General features: G+C 40.4%; 1 non-coding gene across 1 annotated transcript; it reads right to left on the reverse strand.

The window, feature by feature from the left end:
* Positions 1 to 13803: 13803 nt before the first annotated feature.
* Positions 13804 to 13911, reverse strand: LOC130984872 (small nucleolar RNA R71). The gene has a single exon (XR_009088778.1). It is a non-coding gene; the product is annotated as a small nucleolar RNA R71 (small nucleolar RNA).
* Between the last annotated feature and the right edge of the window lie 1575 nt (positions 13912 to 15486).

Raw genomic sequence — 15486 nt, forward strand, 5'->3', positions numbered from 1 at the left:
TCCTTTCAACAAAAGTAGAACCAAACTCAAAGTGAGAGGGGTGAGAATTCATAGTAGTTATCAGAAATAAGGGGGAAAAGAAGAAACAAATAAACCAGTAAAAGAAAAAATATTTACAATAACTAATAAGAAGGCACACATTTGCAATTCTCCGGCAACGGCGCCCTTTTGAAGAGATAACTTTTGCGTGGTCTAGAATTCAAAATAAATTCCCGTTGCAAGTATAGCTTCTAAACCAATAAGAGTCCTTTCTTACAAATGTTTTGGTTGTCACAAGTAACAAACCCAATAAAAATAATTAACCGAAGTGTTCAAACCTCAGGTCGTCTTCTCAAGGAATTGCAGGGAAGTATGATTTATTATTGGTTATGGAAAAATAGTGTTTTGGGTTTTGAAAAGGGTTTTGAGCAAGAGAAATGGTTTACAAAAATTAATAAAGTAATAACGAAGAAATCTCTTGGCAAGGTGTGAAAACTGGAAGTTCAATCCTAGTTATCCTTATCAATGGTGATGAGAATTATAATTCTGCTACCACTAAGTCAACCTCTAACTATGAAGATCAGTTAAGTGGACAAATTAATTTAACACCTAAAGTTCTAGTCAACTCCTTAAGGAAAGACTAGGGTTATAGGAATCTAAATTAATCAGCAAGGAAGATAATTATCAATCACAATGAGTTTGATAACTCAAGAGTTACCAATCAATCAACCAAAGCCAATAGTAAACAATCTAAATTATAAATAAGGAAAAGCAATCATGAGTCTGAAATACCTCAATTTATATTTAAATAAGAAAATCATAACATGAATGGTCATTAAATAAATAAAAGGAAAAATAAATAGAAGGGCATTGAACCTTAGATGAAGAAGTAATATTCCTAGTTTCTAAAAATCCTAATCCTAAATCCTAAGAGAGAGGAGAGAGCCTCTCTCTCTAAAAACTACATCTAGATCCTAAAACTATGTATGAATCCAGTATTCTCTATCTAATCTCCCTCTTTTTCATGAATGGTTGAATTCCTCCATTTATAATCCTTCAATCTGTGTTCTCTGGGCTTGGATCTGGGCCTAAAGGGGCCCAAAATTCGCTGGAAAATGAGATCTACAAATTCTGCAAATCGCGCACGTTATGTGTCCACGTTGGTCACGCGGTCGCATCCTTTGGAATGTTGCTCTTCCACGCGGTCGCGTCAATCATGCGCCCGCGTCAGTTGTAATTCGTAAGTCACGCGTTCGCCGCATCCATGCGCTCGCGTCAATTCCCTTTTGCGCGAACCACGCGTTCGCGTCGCCCATGCGGACGCGTCACTGCCGGTTTCTCCAAGGACTCTAATTTGTGCTTTCCTTCCATTTTGTATGTTTCCTTTCCATCTTTTAAGTCATTCCTGCCCTATAAAACCTGAAAGTACTCAACACACAAATTACGGCATCGAATGATAATAAAGGATAATTAAAATTGATAATTTTGAAGCATAGGAAACATGTTTTCTCATACATCATATTCTAAGGAAGGAATTGTAAAACCATGCAAATTTATATGAATAAGTAGGTGAAGAGTTGATAAATCATTTAATTTAAGTACAATATATATCATAAAATATGGGTTTATCAAGGGATCTCTAAATCATCTCGTAAAAGACACCTTAAGGAGGTATATCATGTCAGAGAAGGGGGTAGGTCACCCGACCTCCCCACTATTACCTTTACCCAAGAAGACGCAACCAGCATCATCCTTGGACATGATGATCCCATGGTGATTACTATCATATTGGCCAATGCTAATCTCCACCGAACACTGGTGGACCAAGGAAGCTCCGCGGACATCTTGTTTAAACCCGCCTTCTAGAAACTCGGCCTACAAGATAAGGAGCTCAGAGCATATCCGAACAGCTTGTTCGGACTAGGAGACACTCCAATCCAACCACTTGGATATATCTCACTACACACGACCTTTGGAAAGGGAACCCGGTCAAGGACACTCAACATAGACTACATCGTAGTCGATGTGAGCTTAGCTTACAACGCCCTAATAGGTCGGACAACAATGAATCAGCTCGCCGCAGTGGTCTCTACCCCACACTTGTGTATGAAGTTTCCAACTCCAGAAAGGATCGCCACCATAAAAGGTGACCAAAAGATTGCACGGCGCTGTTACAATGCAAGTTTGAATCTTAAAGGCAACCCTAAAGGAGAAGAAATCAATACTATCGAACTCGGGGGCGTTTGAGTTCGCAAGGAACTTCGTCCACAATCTGAAGGCGAAACTGAAGAAGTCTAGATTGGATGCCCGGGATAAGACAACAAATATCAAGGCAACCTTAAAGGGAGACTTAAAGGAACTTCTGATACAGTTCCTAAAGGATAATTCCAACCTCTTTGCATGGAAGGCCGCAGACATGCCATGCATAGACCCCAAACTAATGTGCCACAAACTGGCAGTATACCCAGGATCTCGGCCCGTGCAGCAGAAGCGTAGGAAGCTCGGACCGGAAAGGTCCCAAGCTATGGAAGAGCAGGTACAAGCCTTACTGGAGGCAGGATTCATAAGAGAGGTCAAGTACCCACTATGGCTAGCTAACGTTGTCTTGGTGAAAAAGTCAAATGGGAAGTGGCGGATGTGCACTGACTATACCGATCTCAATAAAGTCTACCTAAGATTCCTATCCACTCCCAAGCATAGACACTCTAGTAGATGCCACTTCCGGATACAAGTACCTCTCCTTCATGGATGCTTATTCAGGATACAATCAAATCTCGATGTACCCACCCGACCAAGAAAAGACCTCATTCCTAACCCCAAAAGGAACTTACTGTTATATCGTCATGCCATTCGGACTCAAAAATGCAGAAGCTACCTACCAAATATTGATGAACAAAGTCTTCGCAGACCATATTGGGAAACTAATGGATGGAGGCTTACGTAGACGACATGCTGGTAAAAACACAAAGTGAGGAGTCATTATTGTCCGATCTCACCAAAGTGTTCGATACCATAAGAAAGCACGGTATGCGGCTTAATCCTACAAAATGCACCTTTGCTACAGAGGCCGGCAAATTCTTGGGCTTCATGCTCACACAAGGAGGAATCGAGGCGAACCCGCATAAATGTCGGGCTGTACTCAACATGAAAAGCCCGAGCTGCGTCAAAGAGGTACAACAGCTCAATGGAAGACTTGCAGCCCTGTCCAGGTTTCTAGTCGGATCAGCCATAAGATCTTTCCCCTTTTACGCAATACTAAGGAAGGGAAAGAGGTTTGAATGGACTCCAGAGTGCGAATAAGCCTTCCAAGATTTCAAGAAATTCTTGGGACAACCACCCATTCTTACCCGACCACGGGAAATGAAGAACTCATCTTATACCTCGCAGTGGAAAGTCAGACAATAGCCTCCGCACTAGTTAGAGAAGGCGAAAGTGGGCAACGACCCATCTACTTCATTAGCAAGGCTCTACAAGGGGCCGAACTAAACTATCAAAAGATAGAAAAGTTTGCCTACGCCCTCAAACTCACTTCTTGGTGACTCTGCCCATATTTCCAAGTTCACACTCTCAGGGTTCGGACTAACCAGCCCATAAAAGGCATCCTACAGAAAAAAGACTTAGCTGGAAGAATCCTACAATGGATAGTGGAGTTATCTGAATTCGATCTTCAATATGAAGCTCAGACAGCAATCAAGTCACAGTATTTGGCCGACTTCATAGCCGAGTACACTGACACCCCTGGGAACTCCCACAAAATAGAATCTTTACGTAGACAGCTCTTCAAATAAAATTTTTTTGTGGCGCATGTGTAATTATAAAAAGTGAACAGGGAACTCAAATCGAGCTCTCATTAAAGTTCGAATTCCCTGCTTCAAATAATCAAGCTGAATATGAGGCACTACTGGCTGGTTTGAGGCTGGCTAGGGAGGTAGGAGTTCAAAAGCTTACCATCTTCAGCGATTCATAAGTAGTTACCTCTCAAATAGTGGGGAGTTACCAAGCTAAGGATCCCACCATGAAGAAATATCTGAACAAAACCACAGAACAGCTCGGATAGCTTGAGGAATATGAGGTCCAACATATACCCAGAAGCCTCATCCAAGAGATGTTACAAAGTCCATCGATCTTGGAGGAAGAAAAGGTCTTAGTCATATCAGGTTCGGACCAAGGGTGGATGACCCCCATAATCAACTACCTCAAGTCAGAGATACTTCCCACAGATAAAAAAGAAGCAAAAAGGCTAAAACGAGAGGCACAATACTACACCAAAGTGGGCGACATCTTATACAGAAGAGAGATCTCAACACCCCTTCTAAAATGTGTGCCAACCTCCAATACAAGGGAAGTCTTAGAAGAAGTACACAGTGGTATGTGTGGCAACTATCTGGGGGCACGAGCTCTCTCCAAAAAGGTACTCCGAGCTGGATTTTTCTGGCCGACCTTACAAAAAGAAGCGACAGAGTTCGTCAAAACATGTCTGACGATTGGAGTAATTGATGGTAAAGAATTTTACAAATAAAGTTTCGTTGTAAGTATAGTTTCTAAACCAACAAAGAATTCTTTCGTACAAAAGTTTTGTTTGTCACTTAAGCAAACCCAATAAAAATAAATAACCGAAGTATTCAAACCTCGGGTCGTCTTCTCAAGGAATTGCAGGGAAGTATAATTTATTATTGGTTATGGAAAAAGATATATTTTATTTTGGGTTTTTGAAATAAGGAACAAGGAATTTAATTGACAAGAAAAATAAATTAATAATTAAGAAAACTCTTGGCAAGGTATGAAAATTAGAAGTCATATCCCAGTTATCCTTATCAATTGTGATGAAAATTGCTCGTTGCTCCCTCTTAGTCAACCTCGAACTATGAAGGTAAGTCAAGTGGATAAATCAATATGAACCCTCAAGTCCTAGTCAATTCCCAAAGAAAGACTAGAGTTAGTGGAATTCAAGTCAATTAGCAACTTCCAATTATCAATCAACAAAAGAGTTTGATAACTCAAGAGTCTCTAATTACTCAACCAAAGCCAAGAATATAGAAAGCTAAATAAAAATCATTGATGACAAGTCATCATATACCTATTTTTCTATGCTTTTTCATACAATAAATTGATGATTTGTGCTTAAATAGTGAATGCTTTTGTGCTTAAATGATATATTTTCTTGATCTTTTAAATTTTATAAATCTTGAAGAAAATAAGAAGAAAAAGAAGCAAAGAAGCACAAAATAAGCTAAAAAGGAGAAAAAAAGAGCTTTGGGGCACACTTTGAAGTTGGAGCACACTTTGGAGCCTTAGGCCACGCTTTTAAAAGCGTGGCCCATGACCAAATCAAAGAAGAAAGCAACTGATGTGCGGAAAACGATCCGACACAAAACTCACCAGCAAGTGTACCGGGTCGCATCAAGTAATAATAACTCACATGAGTGAGGTCGATCCCACAGGGATTGAAGGATTGAGCAATTTTAGTTTAGTGGTTGGTTTAGTCAAGTGAATCAAGTATTGGTTGAGTGTTTTGTATCCAACAGGAAGTAAATGACAGGAAATGTAAAGGGGGAAGGGAGAATTGCAGTAAATTAAAGTGCAGGAAAGTAAACTTGCAGAATCTTAAAGAACAAGAAAGTAAATGACTGAAACTTAAAATGCAAGAAATGTAAATTGCAGTAACTTAAAATGCAAGGAATATAAATTGCTTGAATGTAAAAGGGATTTGAGGAATGGGATTTCAGAATCTAAGCAAAGAGGAACTGAATTGCAAAAAATTAGTAAAGCAGAGATTGAATTAAAAGTAATTAGAGCTCAAACAGTAAGGAAATTGCGTGTAGCAAAGGTTCACAGAAGAACCAAAAGTAAAGTGGGATCTCAGGACTCCAGAGACTACGTAGCAGAGCCTAGATCTCAATTGCCTTCCCAGATCCAAGTTCACAAAGCAATTGACAAGAAATAGAAGAAGAAGCAGTAAAGGAAATTGAAGTTGAATTCAATTGTGCAGAAAGGAACTAAAGAGATTTTGAATGGAGATTGAGACAGAATTTCCTCAATTCTTCACACCCAAAACTCAAAACAAGAAAAGTAAAAGTGCCCAAGCAAGAATGAGGAAGAAGAGAGATCAATTCTCCTCCCCAATTCTCTGAAATCTCAGTAAAGTCACCAAGAGAAGTTTCAAAAGCTCCAAATAAAAGTAAAGGTTCAAAGGAAAATTCAAAGTTCAAAAGCAAAGCAAAAGGTCCTAAATACATCAAACTAGCTCCTATTTATACACTTTCCATTCTTGGATCTTAGGATTTGGATGGGCTTTTGATTTGGTGAAGAAATGAATTAAATTGGATTTTTAATTCAATTTTTGGCCCAAAAATAATAGCTTCCAGGAGGCTGCCCTGCCCTTGTGGAGGGCAGGGCAGGATTTGGTGCTTGGTGCGTTGCTGGTGCGGGCGTGGTGCAGGTTGGTGCGCAGGATGCTGCCCTGCCCTCGCAGAGGGCAGGGCAGAAAAAGTTGGTGCGCCAGAATTGTGCTGTGGTGCGCTGCTGGTGCTGCCAGAATCGTGCCTTGGTGCGCCAGAAACGTGCCTTGGTGCGCCAGATTCATGCCACAACAAAATGCTGCCCTGCCCTCGCGGAGGGCAGGGCAGTGTTTCCAAACTGAAGTCCCGCGTTTGAATCCTGGCAGAAACACACGCTCATTCAATTTCCTTGGCTTTCTTGGCACCGTAATGGAGCCTAGTTCCTTGCTTCCTCATGGTCCCGTGTTCAACTCTTGTGGCAAGCATTGTAGGCATTTTCCTTTGATTTTCTTCCCTTGGTGAGCCCGATACTGCCCTTGTGGAGGGCAGGGCAAGGTTTTGTTCTTCTTGATTCCAAGGCACAAATTTGTGCTCTGCCCTTGTAGTGGGCAGGGCAGAGTTGCCTTTCATGCTTTGTTCCCTTATGTTGCCCTCCTAGAGGGCAGTGTGCCCTTGTGGAGGGCAATGCTTGCCTTTCTCATTTTGTGCGCCACACTTCTTCTCTCTTTGACCACATTTTCTTCTCCTTGGGCCACACTTCCTTAGGCTACGCTTTTCCCTTTTTTATCTTTTCTTCACCTACAATAAACCAAAACAACCACTCAAAGTATCACTAAATTCAAGAGGCTTATAAATCAATTAAAAATCAATTAAATTTAGCTTAAACCTCATGAGTTAACATTAATTTCATGGTGGTTGTTTGATTTAAAGAAGTTATGCATTTTCACTCCAAATCACTTACTTAGGATGCAAGAAAGTGCATAAATGCTAATAAAACAAGTGAAATTAGCTTGAAAAATGGGTATATGATGACTTGTCATCAGCAACCAGCACGCACACTGCTCTGCCCTTGCCAAGAGCAGGGCAATATCGTGATGCAAAGTGAGGTTGGAAGCAAATTTTTGCTAAGTTAAAATCTGGGCGTTCACAGCATGACCATGCCTACTTCAAAGGGCTATAACTTGAGCTACAGATGTCCAATTGATGTGCTTTCAGTTGCGTTGGAAAGCTGACATTCAGAGCTTTCCAACGATATATAGCAATCCATATTTGGCGTACAATTGAGACATGAGTGAAAGGCATCTTTAAGGGCAAAAAATAAGCAAAAATGAACCAAAGTGCTTCCACCAAGGCTCGAAGAGGGAGACACAAGGAAACCAAGGAAGTCTGCCCTCAAGGAGAGCAGACTGCTCTCTTGGAGGGCAGTATCATGCTCTCTCCCAAAGAAAATGTAAGAAAATTTGAGTGGAGTGCTTTCACCAAGGCTTGAACTTGGGAACTCCTCTTGGAAGCACCATTGCGCTGCCCACAAGGAGTACAGAGCAACATTCCTTGGGCGCAAGTCACGCACCATGACACAGCCCAGGGAAGCATGTCACACACAATTTGGCACGGTCAAGGGGCTTGGTGCGTACAACACACATGAGCAAGATCCCCACACAAGGCTTCACTGCTCTGCTCTCCACAAGAGCAGAGCAGCCTCCTGGGAGCATCATGGGCCAAAATTCAACCAAAATCTCATTTAAATTCAATTCCTCTCCAAATTGAATCAAGGCCAACTAAACCCATTTCTCCTCAAATCCAAAGCAAGCAAAGCCCACATCATTACTCAAAGGCACAAGAACAAGCTAGATTAGAAATTTCATTTTGTGAATTTACTTTTAATTTTAATTTCATTTTATTTTCATTTTGTAAAAAGCCTATATAAAGGGCATCACTCTCATTTCAGATAGGAGGTTGGCTCTAATAGAGAGCTCGATTAGAGAAGGCTAGCTCCACTAGGGAGCATTAGGAGTAGTAGTAGAGAGCTCTCTCTTTAGTTTTTCTCTTTTTTTTAAAATTTTGGATTGAGGTTGGAGAAATTCTGTTTCAATCTTTGATCTAAAATCCATCTTTGTTCATCTGCTGCATAATTTCTAAGAATTGAAAGTTGAATCTGAGTTTTCATTTACTGTTTCCATCTTCATTTCTTCTTCAATTTGTTTGCTGTTGAATCAAGGAATGGCTTGAGATCTAGATTTGTTTTCTAGTCTCTTTGATTCCCTGAGATCTTCAATTTTATTCTGCAATTGAGTTAAGTTCTTGGCTGCTCTTCTGTTTTTACTGTTCCATTGGCTTTCAATTTACTTTCAAGCAATTTTAATTCTTCTGCACTTGTTCTTTATTTTACATTTCTGTTCATGATCCCAATTTACTTTCCTGCAAGTTAAGCTTTCTGCAAGAGTTCTGAGTTTTGATCTGTTGCTCTCTTTAATTTCCAGCACCCAACCCCCCTTTACTTTTTGCAATTTAAGCAATTTAAGTTTCAGCTAATTTACTTTCTTGTTATTTAAGTTTCCTGCCACTTTACTTTCTGTAATTTAAGTTCACTGCAATTTTACATTCTGCTGCAACAATTCTCACTCACCAATGTTAGCTTGACTAAACTAATCACCCACTAAAGTTGCTTGATCCATCAATCCCTGTGGGATCGATCTCACTCTAAGTGAGTTATTACTACTTGATGCGACCCGGTATACTTGCCAGTGAGTTATGTGTGTTGGAAATTCGTTTTTCCACAAAAATACTATCAAGTTTTTGGCGCCGTTGCCGGAGATTGATTAGATCAACAATGATTAAGTGGGTGAGAAGTCTAGATCAAGCTCTTTTTTTGTTTTTGTTCTCTATTTTAAACTGAAACCAAGGTGTTTGTGTTTTTGCCTCACTAAGAAATTCTATCTCTGAGACATGAATTTCAATTTTTAATGGTGTTGTGTTTGGCAAAATACAAATGGAGTTCAACTCATCTTGCAGTCAAACAAAATTTTTCAGGATATCACCCACCATCACCAACCTCTAATGGTGGCTGGGGATATAACCAAGAAGACACAAATTCTGAGCACTCTAATCCATGGAGATTTGCTTCAGAACCCCAAGATGAGCAAGAGAATTATGAGGGATACCAACTACCACCACAAAATGATTCATATCATTATCCTCATGGTGGATGGGAGTATCACCAAGAAACTGCAAATTCTGAGCAGTTAAATTACATGAAAAATTATCCACCCTCACTTCCCAATTTCTCATTTGAAAGTTCTTCATCACTTGATTATGCCTCAACACAAAGTTTCCTCCAAAATCCATACAAGTCATCCTACCAACCACAAAATTCATCCCACAACTCACAAAACTCATTCCACACCCCTCAACATAACTTCACCACAACAAGCCAATGTTAAGCCATTGAAATACACAGACAACTCGTGAAAAGTCACACACAATCCCTATCTTGGAAAGAAATCCTCTTCAAGAAGATGAATAAGCCCTCAAAGCAAACAAGGAGGAACTTAGAACCATCAAACAGAGAGGATGAAGACCAATTTGTGGGTGAGGAAGTGGAAAAGCAAGATGAGGAAGCCTTTGTGTCAAGTGAAATTTCAATGAAAAATGAGGTGGTGGAGGTATTTGAACCTGAACTTGCATATTCACAGAAGCCACTTGAGATGATAAAGGAACATGAAAGCTCACAACCCCCACAAACCTCCCTGAACCAAAGATGCTCAACATTGATTGAAAGATATGAAGTGGAGATGAAGAAATCATGGGAAGAACAACAAACCTCTTCTATGAAAGTGCTATTAAAACAAATGTTGAGTGTAAAAGAGGAAGTGGAAGAACAAGAAAGTGAGGAGGACAATCAAGGACGTTGATGAGCGGATAATTTATACCCTTTTTGGCATTGTTTTTAGTATATTTTTAGTATGATCTAGTTAGTTTTTAGTATATTTTTATTAGTTTTTAGTTAAAATTCACTTTTCTGGACTTTACTAGGAGTTTGTGTGTTTTTCTGTGATTTCAGGTATTTTCTGGCTGAAATTGAGGGACCTGAGCAAAAATCTGATCCAGAGACTGAAAAGGACTGCAGATGCTGTTGGATTCTGACCTCCCTGCACTCGAAGTGGATTTTCTGGAGCTACAGAAGCCCAATTGGCGCGCTCTTAACGGCGTTGGAAAGTAGACATCCTGGGCTTTCCAGCAATATATGATAGTCCATACTTTGCCCAAGATTTGATGGCCCAAACCGGCGTTCAAAGTCACCCTCAGAAATTCCAGCGTTAAACGCCGGAACTGGCACCTAAATGGGAGTTAAACGCCCAAACTGGCATAAAAGCTGGCGTTTAACTCCAAGAAGAGTCTCTACACGAAATTGCTTCATTGCTCAGCCCAAGCACACACCAAGTGGGCCCGGAAGTGGATTTTTATGTCATTTACTCATCTCTGTACACCCTAGGCTACTAGTTTTCTATAAATAGGACCTTTTACTATTGTATTATGGAGAGCTTTTGATCATGTTTTTATGATTGAACTCACTGTGGGAGGCTGGCCATTCGGCCATGCCTAGACCTTGTTCTTATGTATTTTCAACGGTGGAGTTTCTACACACCATAGATTAAGGTGTGGAGCTCTGCTGTACCTCGAGTATTAATGCAATTACTATTGTTCTTCTATTCAATTCCGCTTGTTCTTTGTCCAAGATATCACTTGTTCTTCAACTTGATGAATGTGATGATCCGTGATACTCATCATCATTCTCACCTATGAGCAAGGTGACTGACAACCACTTCTGTTCTACAAGCAATCAAGGCTCTAGTGAATATCTCTTGGATTCCTGATACACGATGCATGGTTGATCGCCTGACAACCGAGTGCTCGCCTGACAAACGAGCCAGCCATTCCGTGAGATCAGAGTCTTCGTGGTATAGGCGAGAACTGATGGCGGCATTCAAGAGAATCCGGAAGGTCTAAACCTTGTCTGTGGTATTCTGAGTAGGATTCAATGATTGAATGACTGTGACGTGCTTCAAACTCCTAGCAGGCGGGGCGTTAGTGACAGACGCAAAAGAATCAATGGATTCTATTCCGGCCTGACCGAGAACCGACAGCTGATTAGCCATATGCTGTGACAGAGCATGGGAACATTTTCACTGAGAGGATGGGAGGTAGCCACTGACAACGGTGAAACCCTACACAAGCTTGCCATGGAAAGGAGTAAGAAGGATTGGATGAAGACAGTAGGAAAGCAGAGAGACAGAAGGGAAGGCATCTTCATACGCTTATCTGAAGTTCCTACCAATGAATTACATAAGTACCTCTATCTTTATCTTTATGCTTTATTCGTATATCACTATACCCATTTGAGTCTGCCTGACTGAGATTTACAAGGTGACCATAGCTTGCTTCATACCAACAATCTCCGTGGGATCGACCCTTACTCGCGTAAGGTATTACTTGGACGACCCAGTGCACTTGCTGGTTAGTTGTGCAAAGTTGTGTAGTGATCACAATTTCGCACACCAAGTTTTTGGAGCCGTTGCCGGGGATTGTTTTGTGTATGGACAACTGACGGTTCATCTTGTTGCTTAGATTAGGTATTTTTCTTCAGAGTTCTTAAGAATGAATTCTAGTGTTTCAAGATAATCTGTTGAAATCTGGCTGGCTGAGAAGCCATGTCTAATCTTATTGGACCGAGGTTTCAACTGATCATCACAAGAGCTTGTTGATCTCTATCAATCTTGCTATTGGAGCAATGATCTGCTAAGGCTTGGCTGGCCATTGGCCATGTCTAGTGTTTTGGACCGAAGCTTTCTTTGAAAGCTTGGCTGGCTGTGAAGCCATGTCTAATTCCTGGACCGGAGTCTTAGACTAGCATTGCAATGATTCCTGGAATTCAAATTAAGAATTCTGAAACTTTTATTTTCTATTTACATATAATTTTCGAAAAAAGCACAAAAAAAAAATTTAAAAATCATAAAAACCAAAAATATTTTATGTTTCTTGTCTGAGTCTAGTGTCTAATCTTAAGTTTGGTGTCTTTCATGTATTGTTTATTTGATCTTGGTTCTAGTTTCAAGTCAATAGTACAGGGAACTGAAGATTCAGAACATGCAGCAGAGGAATTACACAGAAAAAGCTGGGCGTTCAAAACGCCCAGTGAAGAAGGACAGACTGGCGTTTAAACGCCAGCCAGGGTGCCTGGTTGGGTGTTTAACGCCCAAAAAGGTAGCATTTTGGGCGTTAAACGCCAGAATGGATACCATTCTGGGCGTTTAACGCCAGGATGGCACAAGGGGGAGGATTTTGTTTTCAAATCAATTTTTTTTTTTCAAGTTTTCAAAGTTTTTCTAAATCAAATCTTTTTCAAATCATATCTTTTCAATCAAATGTTTTCAAAATCAATTTCTTTCCTTTTTCAAAGATACTTGCTAACAATTAATGATTTGATTGAACATTTCAAGTATGTTGCCTTTTCTGTTGAGAAAGGTTTAATGTTTGAATCATATCTTTTCTTGTTAGGCAAGTCACTAATTTTTAAAATCAAATCTTTTTAAAATTGTTTTCAAATCATATTTTCTCAATCACATATTTTTAAAATCAATCATATCTTCTTAACCTCATCTTTGTCAAAATAGTTTTCAATCAAATCTTTTTGACTTCTAATTTCAAAATCTTTTTCAAAAAATCACTTGAATTTTTTTTCCTACTCTTATTTTCGAAAATTAATTAGTGTTTTTCAAAATGTTTTCAATTTCTTTAACTTAATTTTCGAAAATTCTCTTCCCCTCTTCCCACATCCTTTTATTTATGGAGTACCACTCCTTCTCAATGCACAATTCGAACTCTCTCTAATTTAGTTCGAATTCTTCTACCTCTTTCTTCTATTTTTCTGTTCTTCTGACACCTCAAGGAATCTCTGTACTGTGACATAGAGGATTCCACATTTTCTTGTTCTCTTCTCTTTCATATGAGCAGGAGCAGAGACAAAGGCATTCTTGTTGAAGCTGACCCTGAACCTGAAAGGACCTTGAAGCGAAAGCTAAGAGAAGCTAAGGCACAATTCTCTATAGAGGACCTAACAGAAATCTTCAAAGAAGAAGAACACATGGCAGCCGAAAACAACAACAATGCAAACAATGCAAGGAAGGTGCTGGGTGACTTTACTGCACCTACTCCCGACTTCTATGGGAGAAGCATCTCTATCCCTGCCATTAGAGCAAACAACTTTGAGCTTAAGCCTCGATTAGTTTCTCTAATGCAACAGAATTGCAAGTTTCATGGACTTCCACTGGAAGATCCTCATCAGTTTTTAGCTGAATTCTTGCAAATCTGTGACACTGTCAAGACTAATGGGGTAGACCCTGAGGTCTACAGACTTATGCTATTCCCTTTTGCTGTAAGAGATAGAGCTAGGACATGGTTGGACTCACAACCTAAAGAAAGCCTGGACTCATGGGAAAAGCTAGTTAATGCCTTCTTGGCAAAGTTCTTTCCACCTCAAAAATTGAGTAAGCTTAGAGTGGAAGTCCAAACCTTCAGACAGAAGGATGGAGAATCCCTCTATGAAGCTTGGGAAAGATACAAACAATTGATCAGAAAATGTCCTTCTGACATGCTTTCTGAATGGAGCATCATAGGTATTTTCTATGATGGTCTCTCTGAACTGTCCAAGATGTCTTTGGATAGCTCTGCTGGAGGATCTCTTCATCTGAAGAAGACGCCTACAGAAGCTCAAGAGCTAATTGAAATGGTTGCAAATAACCAATTCATGTACACTTCTGAAAGGAATCCTGTGAACAATGGGACTAATCAGAAGAAAGGAGTTCTTGAGATTGATGCTCCGAATGCCATTCTGGCTCAGAACAAGATATTGACTCAACAAGTCAATTTGATTTCTCAAAGTCTGTCTGGAATGCAAAATGCACCAAGCAGTACTAAGGATGCTTCATCTGAAGAAGAAGCATATGATCCTGAGAACCCTTCAATGGAAGAGGTGAATTACCTAGGAGAACCCTATGGAAACACCTATAAGTCTTCATGGAGAAATCACCCAAATTTCTCATGGAAGGATCAACAGAGACCTCAACAAGGTTTCAACAACAGTAATGGTGGAAGAAACAGGTTTAGCAATGGCAAGCCTTTTCCATCATCTTCTCAGCAACAGACAGAGAGTTCTAAGCAGAACCCCCCTGACTTAGCAACCATGGTCTCTGATCTGATCAAAACCACTCAAAGTTTCATGACTGAAACAAGGTCCTCCATTAGGAATTTGGAGGCACAAGTGGGACAACTGAGCAAGAAAGTTACTGAACTCCCTCCTAGTACTCTCCCAAGCAACACAGCAGAAAATCCAAAAGGAGAGTGCAAGGCCATCAACATGGCCGAATTTGGAGAAGAAGGGGAGGAAGTGAACGCCACTGAGGAAGACCTCAGTGGGCGTGCACTAGCCTCCAATGAGTTCCCCAATGAGGAACCATGGGAATCTGAGGCTCAAAATGAGACCATAGAGATTCCATTGGATTTACTTCTGCCTTTCATGAGCTCTGATGAGTATTCTTCCTCTGAAGAGGATGAGTATGTCACTGAAGAGCAAGTTGCCAAATACCTTGGAGCAATCATGAAGCTAAATGACAAGTTATTTGGAAATGAGACTTGGGAGAATGAACCCCCCTTGCTCACCAAAGATCTGGATGACTTGTCTAGGCAGAAATTACCTCAAAAGAGACAAGATCCTGGGAAATTTTCAATACCTTGTACCATAGGCACCATGACCTTCAAGAAGGCTCTGTGTGACTTAGGGTCAAGTGTAAACCTCATGCCTCTCTCTGTAATGGAGAAGCTAGGGATCTTTGAGGTGCAAGCTGCAAGAATCTCATTAGAGATGGCAGATAACTCAAGAAAACAAGCTCATGGACTTGTAGAGGATGTTCTGGTAAAGATTGAAGACCATTACATCCCTGCTGATTTCATAGTCCTAAAGACTGGGAAGTGCATGGATGAATCCATCATCCTTGGCAGACCCTTCCTAGCCACAGCAAAGGCTGTGATTGATGTTGATAGAGGCGAGTTGATCATTCAAGTGAATGAAGAATCCTTTGTGTTTAAGGCTCAAGGATATCCATCTGTCACCATGGAGAGGAAGCATGAAGAACTTTTCTCAAATCAGAGTCAAACAGAGCCCCCACAGTCAAAC

The sequence above is a fragment of the Arachis stenosperma genome, chromosome 5 (assembly GCF_014773155.1).
Source record: "Arachis stenosperma cultivar V10309 chromosome 5, arast.V10309.gnm1.PFL2, whole genome shotgun sequence".
Classification (NCBI taxonomy): domain Eukaryota; kingdom Viridiplantae; phylum Streptophyta; class Magnoliopsida; order Fabales; family Fabaceae; genus Arachis; species Arachis stenosperma.